Below are 9,760 nucleotides of genomic sequence, written 5' to 3' on the forward strand. Positions count from 1 at the left end.
CTGAGCAGTAGATGCTTCCTTGCCTGGATCAGCTGGAAGATGGGGAATTTTTCTTTGACTAAGCTACCCCTTAATTCTTTAAGAGAAAGCATTTATCCAGCAGAACCAGGGAGTGAAACACACAGGATGAAGGCTTGTTAGCAGAAAATATTGCACTGTTGTATTTTCTTTGGGAGTTTGGCAGCAGACTGCAACATTTTATAGCCATGCATCCATCCAAGGAAACCTTGCCATGGGGCCTGCTGGGAACAGGGGTGGGAGAGGAACTGGAGATGGGTCGGTGATGAGATATTGCAAACTGCAACTGCCCTGCATGTATCATTAAATCCACACTTCTAGATATAAAAACAATGTGGGACTGTCAACACTAAATATGTCAGTCACAGGTAGAAATTGCCTGGCGTCCTGCAATCCTTATTTGCATGAAATCAAAAATAGTAGGAGGAAATCTGCCCGCAGCAGGCTTTCAATTTACGTCAGTCTGCCAAACTCTTCAGCAAAAGCAAGCCACTGTGTGAACACTTAGTCATCACCTTCATTTAACATCCAGTGGGTGTAATGTTTGGCAGCCTAGCCCTCTGAAGAGGCAGCACTGGCATCTCATTTTAGCACATTATCCCATTATATTGTGTGCTGCACTATTCTGGTGTAAGTAAAGAAAGGAAAACATATAGCTTGTGCACAAGGGCCACACAATTAAAGCTGGTTTCTCTGGGGCAAGTAGAGTGCCAGTGATTAAAAAATGGAGATACAGTGAGTAAAGTGAGGTGAGGACTGGGATTGCCTGAGTGGCCTGAGGGACCAGCACCATCTACAACTGAGGAACCTCTTTCCAAACCTGCTTCTGGAGAGGAGCAAAAGACTTCCCATGTGACTTAATCTAGTGTAAGGTTTCCGTGCCCATGGAATGGGGTTGGATCTAGATGATATTTAATGTCCTTTCCATCCTAAACCATTCTGTGAATCTACGAATCTAAGAATCTATGAATCTGTGAAATAGGAGTGGCATTGCTCTGCTGCACTCAGCACAACTTGGAAACTTCTTCTCACTTCTTGCTTGTTTTGGTGCTCTGCATTCTTTTCTGTCCTCTCCTCTGTGGAGCTCAGGTGATTGGTGCTCCAGCTGCAAGAAGCATGGCTGGTCCTTGGACTTTGCCTGTCCTTCCAGGGATGTTGGCTGGGTAAGTAGTCTGACTTGTGGAGAATGGAGGTTGTCAAGTGTCTGAGCTGGGGGATCCTGGGTGAATTTAGGGTCTCAGGGTGGACTTAGATATATTTTTAGACACCAAAACTCATTCCAAATCTGACTCCACTGGGAAGCAAAGATTTGCAAGGATACCTAAGTAGATGCATGATGCCAAGTTCAAGTTTACAAAGCCCCAAAGTGCACAACATTGGTGTTTACTAGATCTCTGTCAGCTCTTTTTCAACAAACCCTATGATGTTATCTGCAAGTACTAAATATCTATTTTAGTCCTTAGGTGCTTAACATCTGTGTAATCAAAAAACCAAGGTCCAGATGGATCCTCAAGGACAGCAAGTTTTCAGAGGTGTTAATATAGTTGGCAATTAAAAGCCAAACTCCTGTGATTACAAATGAGACACCAAAACAACTGAAACACTTTTTAGTTCTTCCTGGTGTTGAACCCAAAGTAAGAGTGGTCATATAGAAACTGCAGGTGTCCAATACATTAAACATAAACAGAGGCATGGTGTCACAAAGGCCAGCCAGCATCGAAGCTTGCAGAGGCAGGGAACCATATAAACTGCCTACTTGGGCAGGCCCTGACCATTCCTGCTCCCAGGTTGTGGCTAGATGTTCTTGGACAGCCTAAGAAGTGTTCAAGGCCAGGCTGGATGGGGCCCTGAACAACCTGATCTACTGGTTGATGTCCCTGCCCATGGCAGAGGGGTTGGAGCTAGATTATCTTTGAGGTCCCTTCCAAGACAAACCATTCTGTGATGCAGAGGTGGCACAAGCTCAAAAGGTTTCCAAGAAAGAAAAGCACTTATGACTGAATTACAGTTTCCCTTGATGTCCCCTGCACTTCACAGCTGCTCAGCACAGAGTCATGGGCTGTCTATACAGCAGTGGTGGAAGAAAAGGCCTTTAATCTGCCTTCATCAGGGGCCCTGACTGCATGGCTGAGCACGATGGGTTTGCTGTTGCTCTCTCATCCTGGCCCCAGGAACCTTGATTATTTTTATTTTTTTTTGTGCATGAAGCTGCTTTCTCTCTATTTCTCTCAGCCTCGGACAACTCCCTGCTTTGCTGGCCAGCCACTGTCTTAGACATTTATGTGCCTCTGGGCACTGGAGGAACCTGAACACCACCGAGCATGAGGCAGAAAGTCCTGTGAGAGCTTCAGTGTTGTGTGCTCAGCTGAGTGACATCAAAAGCCCCCTTGCATGTTGTGCCCTTGAAAGTGTTATCCCTAGAAAAACTGGGCACAGCTAATGTGGTGCTTTTGAGACCTGGTAACAGGCCATGATGACATGAGCATCCTTGAAATTCTACCCGAGGTGCGGGTGAGGAGGTGGATATTTTTATTTACTGGCGGCCTGTGACCTGATCCTGTGAAAGAATGTTCACTAATAGGCCTGATATGAGTGGGATTACTGTCACTGCTCAGTAAAGAGTGAGCCCACCAGCAGAATAAACATTGGCAGGATCAAGTAGCAGATGAGTCATCTTTTCCAAACACAAAAAGACAGCGGGCCAGTAAATAAACATGTTAGTTAAATTAACTATCACACACAAACTCCATGTTTATGTAAAACTGCCTTGGAGTGGGGGATAGCCACCACTGCATACCAAAATACTGTTTAGGCTGTGTCCTAAGACAAGCATCTCCAGCTAACACATCCCTGTGCAAAGAATGCCACTGCTGCAACTGTCCCTGGCCAGGGGAATGCTCATCCTAATCCAAACCGTGTGCCAGCTGAGCACCAGCAGATAAACTAATCAAGTCCAGCAAGACAAACATCGGCAGGGTTAACTTCTGCCCTCCTTTGCTTCCTCTATGCACCTGTTTGAAGTCCATGGAGTCTTGCTGAGTAAATTAGAGGGGAGCTGTGTTCTCCATATCTCTGGTGTAAACATAACACTACCATATTCCCCCATGGGCATTCAAATAACTTTAAAGAATCAGTATAAAAACATAACCATTAAATTTTAAAAAATATTTAAGCTGATAACTCTTCCCTGAGGCTTTAAAACCTTCTATTTTTTTTTAACTTAAAATTAAGTAGGTGAACATCTCCTGAGTAAACTGATCCTACCAGTGCAAGGATGAAGCACAGCAGGGCAGGATGCCTTGCCAATGCAGAACTCTTCTTTGTAGTAGTCTTTTTTGGTGGTTTTTTTCAGCCCTCTTCCAGTGACCAAACAAGAAACTTCTGACAGAATCATGCCATGTTCAATTAAACCTCAACAATGCCAAAGTTTTATCAGCATTTACATTTTTCTTGTTAAATGTTATGCTACTGCTCCTCACAGGCTCCATCACTTTAAGTAAGGAACTGATCACATGAACAGTGTCTTTAAAGGTGGGTTTGGTGCCCACTGGAGCAGAGGGGGCATTCCCAGCCACTCCAGCCTGGTTACTGCTCTGGGCATCCTGGGCCTGTTCCCTAGCCTTAGGAAGCTATGAGCTCTCTTCCTCCGGCAGGAAGCTGCTGTGCTTATTTCCAAGAACTTCAGATTTAGGGTCATCCTGGGCAGCAGCAAGGGCCTGTTTTTCTGCGAGGCTGAGGAAACAAATGTGTTCAGTGCACCTATTTTCTGTGAAAGTCAGACACGTGGAGGCATATACATAGCATTATATATTATAGTCCAACACTAGGGAAAACAGGGCTGTTTGGGGAGCTTGGATGAATATGCCATCACTGTGTATGATTTTGTGCTTTTTGAATGAGAACTGTGTGGTTTGTATGGAATTTTGTAGCCTGACGTGTCAACTTCTAAATCCTAATGGAGCAATTTTTTGCAGTTCTTTTACCTTGAAGCAGTGGGTTATCCACAAAGACATTTTTTCCCCATTGTATTTCATTCTTAGAAGAAAAGTGCAGCTGATAATGATGGTTGTTGAAATTCTTTCAGCTCCAGAATTATTTTGACAGCATTTTAAATGAATTATGGGACCAATTTTGGCTGTACTGTTAGCCACTGGTCGCATTTTCATGGCAATTTTGACATTATCTCTAGTATCTTCTTCAAAGCTCTGCATGGGCTGGGTGCCATGTGGTTTGATGGTGAGCTTTCCCATTGAAATCCATACAAGTCTAGCACACAGGCAATTTCACAGCATGGAAATGATATCTCCAAAAATGTGCAGTGTTGATATCTTTTCCTTGGGCATGGGGCCCATTTGCTGCCTTCTGAGGTGAAAAACACTCCAGTTGCAGCTTAAAGAGTGGAGTCTCAGCTGCTGCAAACTTGTAGCTCCTCTGATTTCTATTTCCACCTGACGAAATTACAGCTCGTTTGTTTGCTTGTTGGTTTCATTTAAGGTTTGAATTGTGCTGATGAGCCTCACAAGATCCATTTCCTTCTGTGTCTTCAGTTGGCATATCAGTGCTGAACTGGGTTGAGCTGTGATGCAGGAACTCTTCCTGCTTAAACAGCTGTTGGGTGAAATCCTGGCTCAGCTGTGGCAAGGCAAGGAGGCTGATGGCCTTTGGTGGGGTTCTGATCTGACACCTGCTCATGTGTTCCTCAGTCCTGTTACCTGTGCCACAGGAGAACTGACATGATAATGGATGTTTTGGTCTGGGAATAAAACCCCAATAGGAGCACAGCACAGTCACGGCTCTGAATTTTTCCGATCATTTAGTAGGACAAAACTTACTAGAGCGAAGCAATTGGAAAATGTTCTTATTTTGTAAGGCCGCTTCATACCTGTATAGTTTTCTTCTCCACATGATTTGATTTCAGCAGTTTAAGGGCACAGCATGCAAAGCAGTGGAGAATCAGAATGTGTCATGTTAATATGGAGTCTTAGCTGCATTTCATTTCAGTAATATTTCACAGGAGGCTTCTATGACTGACAGGCACCATATAAATAAAATATATGATCATTTCAAAAGCATAACCTGTAGGTTGTTCTCTTGTACTGAATACAACATTTGCAACTAACATTCTTCCTCAGCCACCAATAAAATGAACCAACAAAGCTGCTGGACATGGTAGTTTTAACACCAGTCTATAAAATAAACATGCAAAAGAGGTACATAGCATATAGGGTAGGGTACGTTTATACACACACAGACACACACACACACATACGTATATGTGCCAGTCACTCACTGTCACATATTCACGTGGTACAAAATATCATTTCCTTCCTTTTCAATCATATACTTTTAACAAATGTAAAAATAAATCACCAGCAAAAATAAGCTAAACAACTCAGCTGCCTACACACTGAACTGTGGTGTGCCTTGCTTGTCAGTAGGTGTCATGCAACACCACAGTTTTTAAACACCTGGCTTGCACAAAAATATCCCTTAAAGAGGATATTCACCTCCAAATGGCTTTTGTTGTTTTTTTTTGAAGTCGTAAATATTCTCATCTGGGTGATGAACAAGTGTAATGTGGCATCCCTGAACGAGGGGCTGCAGCTAATTCCTGTCTCTTCGGATCCGCGGTTGGCTGCGTTTGGGAAGGCGGCAGCAGCCAGCCCAGCAGTGAGCTGGGTACACAGGCCAGCAAAGAAGAGAGCCTTGCTGGAGAGACTGAGCACAGAGGCACCAAGCCTAATACCTGCTCACCTCTACATTACCTCTTCTCTCCCCTTGTCTCCCTGTGCTCCAGTAATCCAATAAAAACTCTTTGTTTCTGTCAGAGCTGAAAACACAACTCAATAATGTCATCATACAGATCAGGCAGCTCAATTTTTCTCTAATCCAATCAATAAAATGACCATGCTGTGCTCCCTGCTCCAATTTAAAATTGAGGATGATAGCCTGAAAGAAGTAAATCCCAGAGAGCTGCTGATCAGACCTTAGGGTATCATTTTGTTTGGTTGCTGTTTTCACAGCTTGGTCATACACACACTGAACCTGCAAATGCAGCAATGAAGCTAAACTAAGTGGGAAGCAAAACCAAAGCTGAATTTTACAGATTTTAGGCTGACTGGGGCCCTCAAAGAGCCCATCAGATGTTCCAGCTGTGAGCTGAGTGAGTGCCTGGGTGCTCAGGAGGAAGGAACAGGGTTCAGTCACATGCCTGACATCACATATGTGAGTTATTTGGCAGACCACGGGGATTTATGGTTCTGTGCCCTAAAATCTAGATCAATCCACAGCCCTGCAGGGTTCAAGCTGACCTGAGACAGAACATTACATATAGTGGCTGACATCAGCAGGCATTTTCACCCCAGCTCCCTCTGGCTAATTCCTGATAACACTTTGAATGTCTATTGATCAGGCAGAAATTTTTCTATTTGCTCCTACAATTGAAATCTCATTTGATTTGTTGGCATGAAGATATCACCAGCTTTTAATACAAAGGGAATGATTTTTTTTTTTTCCAACATCTATAAAGCAGAAAATTGTTGCAACTCTTTTTTTTTTTCTTTTTTTTTAACAGCTCTAATGCCAAAACAGCTGGGGGAAGCAATCCTGAATTTGTCAGACAGATAGATAGCCCTCATTGCAGAAAAGTGTTTTGGAGTGTTCCGGTTAAAATTGGTTTTCATTTGCCAGAGTTAAGAGCTGTTGAGAATTGCACATGCAGTAAATATTTTAACACTGATAATGCTGAGCTGGGAGCTGGCAGAAGCTCGCTGTGCTGCTGCTGTGGCTGCGGTCTGGCCAGGTTTGCTGAGGCATGGGATGTTGGAGGCCCCCGGGGCTTGTAAACCGAAGGGGCCAGGTGCAGAGATCCAGAAATGAACTGGAGCCAAAAAAATGCCAAAGTCCCCCACGGCACCTGACTTCTCAGACCCCCTCTAAATCCAGCCCTAGGACAGGATGAATTTTCCCCCCCCCACAAAGTCAGGCTCCCAGGGGAGTTGCCGTGCTGGTGTCGCCGGTCAGGTAGCAAAGTACTCTGAAAGCATATTGATTTTGCACAATATAAGATACTTCAAGGAAAGAGAGAGATTTAATGTGTTGCTGATGGACAGAAAGGCAGGTAACTGTGTAATCAGAGAAAATGGAGTCTACTAGCAGCATCTTATTTATGGTTGTTTATTGTGAAAACACAGAGCACCCAAGAAGGACTGTTATTTTCTCTTTAAAAGCCCTTGGAACAGTTTCCCAACACCACATGCAGTATTGCAGTTAGTGAACTATTGGACTAAGTAACTTGGACCAATGTTTTGTTAACAGATATATATTGCTAACAGCATAGCTATTGATCTGTCACTTGAGTTGGGGCCAAATCTTGGTTCTAGTTAGAACCTCTAGGGTACCTATAAACTGTGCAATGCCATGGCTGTACCCCTTCACAGGAATCTTATTAACTTCAATTCATGTTATTGTTTCTTCATCCTGTAAACGGCCACAGCAAATTTATCTATAGGTCCAACATCTGGGGGTGAGCAGAAAGAAGATTTGGATGGTGGCAGTGTACTGGCTTGCAAGTTTGTCAGTAAAATCTATGGATTGAGAAATAAATATGGATCATCTAAACAGCTGGAATATACAAAGAAGTAGAGATACAGTGGGGGAGTAGGTGTGAATGAAAGACAAATTCATTCATGAGATATATTCAAATATATGTCTGCAGATACACAATTTTCATACATATTACAAGACTATAAAAAGACAAGGGTGGATATGCATTTTCAGAGATATCCAATTCTTTAAGCAAAGGAAAATACGCAAATACAGCAAATAGCTCAGAGCAGCAGAACTAATGCAAGCTGGTTTCCTATGGATTTGTGTCCTGGCTTGACTATATAACAACCTGTGAGCTCCAAATTACTGTTTCCCATGTCTGGGAACCTGACAGGGTTTCCTAGCATCTAAGAAAGGGTTAGGGGAAGCTTGTCTGCAACCTTTCCTTCAGTGGAGATGACAGCACAGCCCTTTCCTCCTCTTGGCTGCTGATTTTCATTAAATTTGTAGGAATACAGTACCACTGAGATTGTCAAATATGTTTGAAATTAGTCAAGGAGTTGAAAACTTATTAATAACATGTACACATCCATACATGCACACATGTGCAGCGCGTGCTTGGAGAAGTACGGGCTCATAGGAAGCCAAGACTAGACAAATATGTAAAAAACTCTCTGATCTATAAGTTGGTCATTCCCAGTGTCAAACAAAACAGCAGAATGTATTTTATTAAAATATTTGTCAGTCTGTTCCTAATTTACATTCTGGTTCTTTCTATAGGAGAAAAAAGAGGTGCCCCTCCTATGAGCAGAACTAGAGGCAAATGTGGAAACATTTGTAGATTTGAAAGCTGGAGGGCAATTACATTCATGTAGTCCCACATCCTCACCAAAGAGCATACAGGCGAGGTCATTCCTGCATGCAAAAGGCAGACTTAGTGCCTTAAGCTGAGCAAGACTTTGTTAAGACTGTACCTGGAATCTCATACCCAGTTCTCCTGCCATGTGGTAACAAAGAAGAATTCAATCTGGAATGGGGTAGACCAGGCCTCGTAGGATGTTCTGGAATTTTAACATTTCTTTTTTGAGGGGACACTAGAAAAGGTTGAATTTTTTAGCTTATCAAAGTGAAGGTTGGAAGAGAACATGGTCATTATCTGTAAAAATATCAGGGGGAAGTGTGAGCAAGGCAGAAGAACTGTTTAAATGTAGAGAATATTGACAGCCGGAGAGCTCACAGTTGTAAGTCAATCTTCTAAAATTAGAACAGAAGTTGAAAGAAGCTACCTAGTGAACAGAGGAGCTAATTCCTAGATCTGAATTTTAGCACAAGTGGGAGTAAATGACAAACTCATGTTAAGATCTATCTTAATGAAAGATTGCCAGGAAAGTATTTGGCATAGCAGTATATAACTAGAAGAACTTAAACTTTGCCACTCAAGATGTTCTTCCTCCTCATGAGGTCCTAAAAGACTTGATTCAGCAGTTCAGAGGCTGGAAACCTGAAGCTGAGCTGTACACTACACTGGAAAAACAACGTGCAAAGGGTAGGTCTGCAGTGCAATGCTACATTCAGCACTGAAGGAGGATTGGGATCTACCCAAGAACGAAGGGGAATTCAGGCCCCTGTCCCTACACACAACATGAACAAGTGGCACATGATGCAAGCCTCCAAGGGATGACTGTAGCCCCATCACTGCTCCCACTTAACCTGGCACCATATCAACTCCTGTTAATTGCCATTAGTGAGCACAATGTTCTATCCTCTTTTGTGAACTTTATGGGTTTCTTTGCTCATATCCTATTTACCAGGCTTGTAAAAGATGTACAGCCAACAAGTGGCAGAAAGAGTTTGACTAGAAATATAATTAAGAGAATTTTATACAACACAGACATGGAAACTGTGGAAGGTCTCAGCCATAATGCCAATGCTGTTGGATATGCATAAATGATTGTCATTAAGGCACCCAACAGCATTCCATGTTGTGTGGGTTTGATTTCTTTTTCCCAGATACTGCTGAACAGATTGGTGGGAGTCTGAAGAGAAGAAAACAGAAAGATTTATATTCTGACTTGCACCCTAGATGCTGAGCCTCACCTCTCACCAGATCTCCAGCCTGAGATAATTTCTGCAGATACGTAGGTGTAGGAGAAATCTCATTCCTAATGTGGCATATGAGCTGTATTTCAGTCTC

General features: G+C 42.9%; 1 long non-coding RNA gene across 1 annotated transcript; it reads left to right on the forward strand.

Moving 5' to 3' along the window:
* Positions 1 to 1,732: 1,732 nt before the first annotated feature.
* LOC135284042 (uncharacterized) lies at positions 1,733 to 2,679 on the forward strand. Its single transcript, XR_010349598.1, has 2 exons — positions 1,733 to 1,805; positions 2,227 to 2,679. It is a non-coding gene; the product is annotated as an uncharacterized LOC135284042 (long non-coding RNA).
* Positions 2,680 to 9,760: the final 7,081 nt, after the last annotated feature.

This window comes from Passer domesticus, chromosome 1 (assembly GCF_036417665.1).
Source record: "Passer domesticus isolate bPasDom1 chromosome 1, bPasDom1.hap1, whole genome shotgun sequence".
NCBI classification, from domain to species: Eukaryota; Metazoa; Chordata; class Aves; order Passeriformes; family Passeridae; genus Passer; species Passer domesticus.